The following is a 6,155-nucleotide window of genomic DNA, read 5'->3' on the forward strand; positions in this document are numbered from 1 at the left end:
GGTCAAGTAACCTGTCCAAAATCGCACAGCTAATAAATGGCAGATTTGGAATGGGATTCCTTGTTTCTGACTGCAGACACTGGACTCTGCCTTCTGTGGCAATAGAACATTCCAAGTACAGAATTTTAGATAACCAGACTCCAACTGCAGATATGGGCGCAGACAGTCTCACTCTCTAATTGTTATTCCTCTGAACTATTTCCTTGAGATATATTTCCCAAGAGTGAAATCAGTGGACCCAAGTCACAGGAATGTATTACTTTGTCAGGCCAGGTTTCTTGAGGAGCACTGGGTTGATTTACATACCCACAGCAGAGAATGGGATCCTGTTTCCTAGCAGACCAGCCTTGGATCTTATCATTTTACCTGTTTTTTGCTGAATTTGCTGGTAAGAGTATTTGCATGTTATTAATGATCATAAAGACTAAATTGTTCCAACATACTTGGCCTTTTTGCCTTTTTCCCAAGTGTTTCTCAGAGTTGTTGGCTATCTGTCCAGTGGATACTGGGTTTTCCCCTCATAGATTGATATTTATTCCCCCACCTAAATGGGCCATTAAACACTTACCTTTTGAATTTGTTCCAGTCCCTTGCTCTTTTTCTTTTTTTTTTTTTTTAATTTTTAGTTCAGCTGATTGTCATAGTCTCTACTAATTAATTTTAATTAGAAAATTGTCACCTATCCACAGTTGGGGTGTATATGTGTTTCTGCTTTCCTATAATCTTTGTAGCATTTTTAAATGATTTAAGCCCCTTAGGCCATTTGGAATCAAGAAGAGTCTAGTGGGTAATGTACAGGCCTCATTTTAATTTATTCCACACAGTTATCTAGTTTCTCCAGAAAATATTTATGAAATGATCAAATTCGCATTTCCTCAAAGTCTGGGGTTAGCCTTCAATACACGGTCAAGGAGGAGCTTTGCCACAACATGGGTCAGCATTTGTGAGAGTAATAGCTGTTAGTCACCAAATACCATGTTCTTTCAAGGAACACAGCTAACCCACATCTCCCAGACTCCTTGTCATGTCACATGTTAATTGAGATAGCACTTGGCATATTGGTATCACCTTATAAAAGTTAATTTCTTCCCCCTCTTTCCTTTTTCCCCTTCCTAGAACAGATGCAGCCCAAATATCCCCTTCTCATCTGAGCTCTTGGAGAGTCAAGATGTCAAGGTAATCTGATCCCAGTCTTCCTCTTTCTGACTCCCACCAGCAGCTCCTTTGTGCCAGAAGTCAGAATGTGTTACTTGGCACTGGCCCACCTTGAAACCCCCAGAGTTTGGCAAAACCTACTCTCTGTGTTAACACCTCTTAGGGTCTTTACAGGACACACATAACTCATTAGTCTCCCTTATACACTAAAAATTATGTGAATTATTTGAAGTTTCCCCACTCCTGCTCCCCTCACCAGGACTCACTGGTATGCCCATTCGACCTACCTCACCACCTGAATAGCTCTGGGCCAGCAGATGAAACCTGTCTTTCCAAATGTTCCCAAAATGTCACTGACTTCTAGAACCTCCCAGCTTGATCAGGGTTCCTTTCACCTGGACCAGAAAGAGCCCCCCTTCCATGGGGACCCCTTTTGCATTCATTGCCTACATGATGGGACCAGGTAGTTAGTTCACCTCTCCAGGCCCCTTCTTCATCTATTAAATGGTGGTTATGCTATGGGGTGCACTTTGGAGAGTCTCCCTTCCCACAGCCAATACTGGGTGGTAGGGAATGCTGTGGCTAAGCAATGAGGCAGATATCTGATCTGATCTGGGGCAAGGCATTTCATCCACTGAGCTTGGCCTCCTCATCTGGTTAGAGAGGGTGACAGTACCTACCTCAGTGGGTTGTTGGAATGATTAAATAAGATATTATTCTAGGTCCACTTCTCTGAGGCCATTTCCCTCCTCTTCTTCTCCTGTCTCACCTGCCCAGTTTCCAGGTGGACCTGACCTTCCTCTGACCTGAGCTCTGCTGAATGCCACAGGCTCTGTAGTCCTTCCCCAATGTAATTTTCTTCCTGGTCTGCTCTCTCCTGGTTTTCTGCTGATTCCCCAACACTGCCCCTTGTAACAGACTCTTCTGGCACTCTGTACTTCTCTTTTGTAGTAACCACAAAATTAATTATCTGTACAATTATGTGTTAATATCTGTGTCTCACCACTAGCTTGTAAACTCCATGAAGATGAGGCCTTCTCTGACTTCTTTCCTGCTGTTTCTCTGGTGCTTGTCACTCAATGAATACTTGTTGAATAAATAGATAATGAGCGCTTATCAGTTTTGCTTCTAAGTCTATGTTCTTGAGTGTAGGGACTATTTTAGCGCTCTTTCCTCTGCACCCCACAGAGAACCTAGCACTGAGTGGGCAGCAATAAATATTTGCTGAATGAAACCACAAAATGAATGAACTGAAAGACTAAAACCCTTCTCTCTTCTCCTTTACTACATCACATCTTAAAACTTGGGCCTCCCCACCTGGTAAATGGTCTCTATCCTGTCCAGCCCCTATCTTACAGCTTTCCCTTGACCATAAGTGTGACAGATGAGAGGAAGAGAAGTACTTTCCACATTTGTACAGAATCCTTGCTTGGAAGGTAAGGTTTTCATGAAATCTGCAGGGTCTTCTCTACTCCAGTTTCTGCAGAGGACACACCCACCCAGTCAGAAAGGGTGCTTTCACTCCAGGAGATACACAGGTACATTTTGGTGCAATGCAGTTTCCTCCCAGTTTTCATCAGAGCCATTAATTGCAATGTTTCGTACCCATGCTTACAAATACTGTGCTAGGTAGTGTTGTGCTCTGGTTAAGAACATGGAGGAGTCTTTTAGAGTTGATTTGGGTAAATCACTTAATCTTTTTTATTTAATCATCTGAAAATGGGCCCTAATATTACTGAATTTCCTCTTTTAATAAAGAATGTATTCTTGTTCACATTTAAACATTTCTGAAACCAGAAGACATCTTATAATCAATGTGTACAATTTATATGGTTGGTTGGTGTTTTGTTTTGTTTTGTTTTATTGTCCCCAAAGCAGTTACTAAATCCACTATATATCTCAGAATCAATGGCATTCTTGACAGCTATGCCTTAAGGTGGACTGTTGTAACTCACATCATTTTTTCTCACAGGCAAATGTCTGACTAAAGTCAGAAGAGTGAAGACATCTGCAAAGATCTAGTCTGGTTTTAAAAAGTGAATTTGTGTCCTAAATGTTATAAACCAGGCCCGCTGGGCACCTCTTGGATTTCAACGAAGTGAGCAAACTGCACGTGCACAGCATTCACGCTGCCACAGAGGTTTAATGTAAAGCCGTCATCCTGTCCATCAAACGGTAGATTAGAAATAGTGCTCACCTTCACTCAGAAATCAGAGGCCTTTGCAGGATGACTTTGATGACCAAGGCTCTTTAGAAGGATGCCCGGGGAAACTGAACCTTGTCCCCCTAAGTGAATTTCCCTAGAGCAAATAGTTCTGTTGACCTTAGACATGCCTTCGGTGCTTTCCTCAGAGTTGGGAGCTTTTTAAAAATAAAAGCCAGGGATTTGATTGTTTGTTGGCCTCACTAAAGATTTCAAATATGAGGATCTGGAGAGTTGGGGTCTCTTTAATTCTCCTTCTTTTTTCCTTCTGCTATTCCTTTATTCCTTTCTCCTAACAGATCAGAATGTGGGAAGCCCTTTGGGAACAGAGTTGCCAGGAGGCTGTGGGATGGTCCCAGGTATTGGGAGGAGGGAGGAGAGTTCGAGCTTTGCTTTTTTTTTTTTAAAAACCATGTTACTGAGGTATAATGAGTTTTGACCAATGGCACCACAACCTTTGCTTTTTTGACTTAAAAGCCTTTCTTCGTGGCTAAGCATGAACAGGATGCTCAAAATCTGGCTTTTGATCCTACCTTCTAGAGTCCCCTGGCATCCTCAGCCTTGTTGGTTCATGCTGCAGAAATCAGTAACTGAGGAAGTCCCTATAAAAGAGGTGAGATTACCACGCTCAAGGCAGAATCAGCTGGGCTAGTGAAGGCACACAATGCCAAGGAGACCCAATCACAAAAATTACTTTTTCATATTTATTCATTCAACAGATATTTATTGAGTGCTTACCAAATGCCAAACATGGCTCTAGGTTCTGGGGATACAGCAGTGGACAGGAAAAAAAAAAAAATCCCTGCCTTTAAGGAGCTGACATGCTAGCAGGGAAAGAGAGGCATTAATTAACAAGTAACATGTAATAGGTTAGATGTATAGAAAATTAAGCAGGGAAGAGGGAGGGGAAAATGAAACCACATCACCTAATGACAGTTTTAATGAGTTTGAAATTCTTACCTTACTTTCCATCTTACCTTTCTATCTCAAACAAGAGGATGTTCACAAATGCCAGGGGAGCAGGGGCTCATGCTGCCATTACCTGCCTTCTTGACCATGATCTTCTTCCTCCCTGATGATGCTGAGCTGGGCTTGCCTGAGCCCTGTGTACCTGCCCTGCTCTGATCAGTCCTCATCTGCTGGGTTCCTCCAAGATCTCTGGCATCCCTCTGCCCACCTGCTCTTGGTTCTGGGGTGCTATCCGCCATCCCTGATCCAGCACTTGGCTGGCTTTGTTTCAGATTCAGTGTTTCCACCGTTACTGGGCGCTTGACTTCTTTCACCTCATTTCTGAGATGGGACACACATGGTAGAAACCATGAGTGCCTAGGCAACTCTATCAGCCTCTCTGAACTTCAGCTTTCTCGTCTACAGAGTGGGTATGGTAACAGTACCCACTCTATATGGTTATTGTGAGAATCCCATGAGATAATGGAGGTGAAGTGTTTTGCAGAGCCGTACACTTAGTGGGTGCTGAATCAACAAGAGCTGATAACATGTGAGGGACTGAGCAAACAGCCCGCAATGCAGGGGTCAGTGTAGGGGTCAACGCAGTGTGGAGATACACCCTGTTTTTGTCTAACTCCTTCAGACTCCCCCACCCCCATCCCGCCTCAGACACTCTGTCATTCCCCGCTCCCCTTTCATCATGGAGCTTAGCTCTGTGGAATCTTTGCCTCTAGCCACTTAATGAGAAAACTCTTCAACTGATTCTCTCCCTCACTCCCTCCCACCGTCATCACCTAAAGAACAGTCTGTGTTCAAGGGGGAGGATGCCTTTCTTGTCAGTCAAGACTCAAGAATACAGGGGTATCTTGTCCCATTCTTTACTTCAAATGCCCTGTTTGTAATACATTTTTTTCTCCCCTCTTAAGGTAAGTAGCCTTTTGGAACGCCTAGAAACCTTGGCACCCATTACCAAACTAGTCAGTGGGTTAAAATCATTTGGGGGACTCCTTTGCACAGAGAGAATCTCAGTATTTGTGCCTTGATCCCTCCTCCTGGCTGGAGCCAAAGCACTTTTGTTATTTCCCCAGCACAGAAGCCTGTATGGCTTAGCTGACAATTTACACAGAAAGACATTTCTCAAATCCCACCCCCTGTATTCACTGGGCATTCAGACAAGTGAGCACCCATTTATTATGAATTGAATTGTGTCCCCAAAAAGATACATTCGAGTCCCTACCCCTGGTCCCTTGAATGTGACCCCTTTGGGAACTGGGATCTTTGAAGGTGTTGTCAGTTAAGATTAGGACAAACTGGATTAGGGTGGGCCCTTCATCCAATATAACTGGTGGTCTTATAAGGAGAGAAAATTTGGACACAGTAGGAGAGAGACAGGGAGAGAGAGATGGCCAGGTGGCAGAGGCAGAGATTGAGTTATGCTGAAAAAAAAACAACAAATACCCTGGATTGCTGGCCACCCACCAGAAGCCAGGGGAGAGGCATGGATGGATTCTCCCTGTTAAGGAGAGGCATGACCCTGCTTACATCTTGATTTCAGACTTCTAACCTCAGAAACACAAGACAATAATTTCTGTTCTTTTAAGCCATCCAGTTTGTGGTACTGTGTTACAGTAGTCCTGGCAAACTAAGACACCATTCTCTTCTCCCTTTAAGCTTCATATCATTTCTTTTTCCTTGATTTCCTTGTGTTTTGCCCAAGTTGGACATGCGCATCTGCTTTGGTTTCTTAGACCAGACTTTCAGGCCTGGGTTGTTCAACTTCTAGTCAAACAATAAACTGGGGACACAGTTTCCATGGTCAAAACTCACTAAACAAAGTTAAGAGAGCTTT

Source organism: Choloepus didactylus, chromosome 10 (assembly GCF_015220235.1).
Source record: "Choloepus didactylus isolate mChoDid1 chromosome 10, mChoDid1.pri, whole genome shotgun sequence".
In the NCBI taxonomy this organism is placed as follows: Eukaryota; Metazoa; Chordata; class Mammalia; order Pilosa; family Megalonychidae; genus Choloepus; species Choloepus didactylus.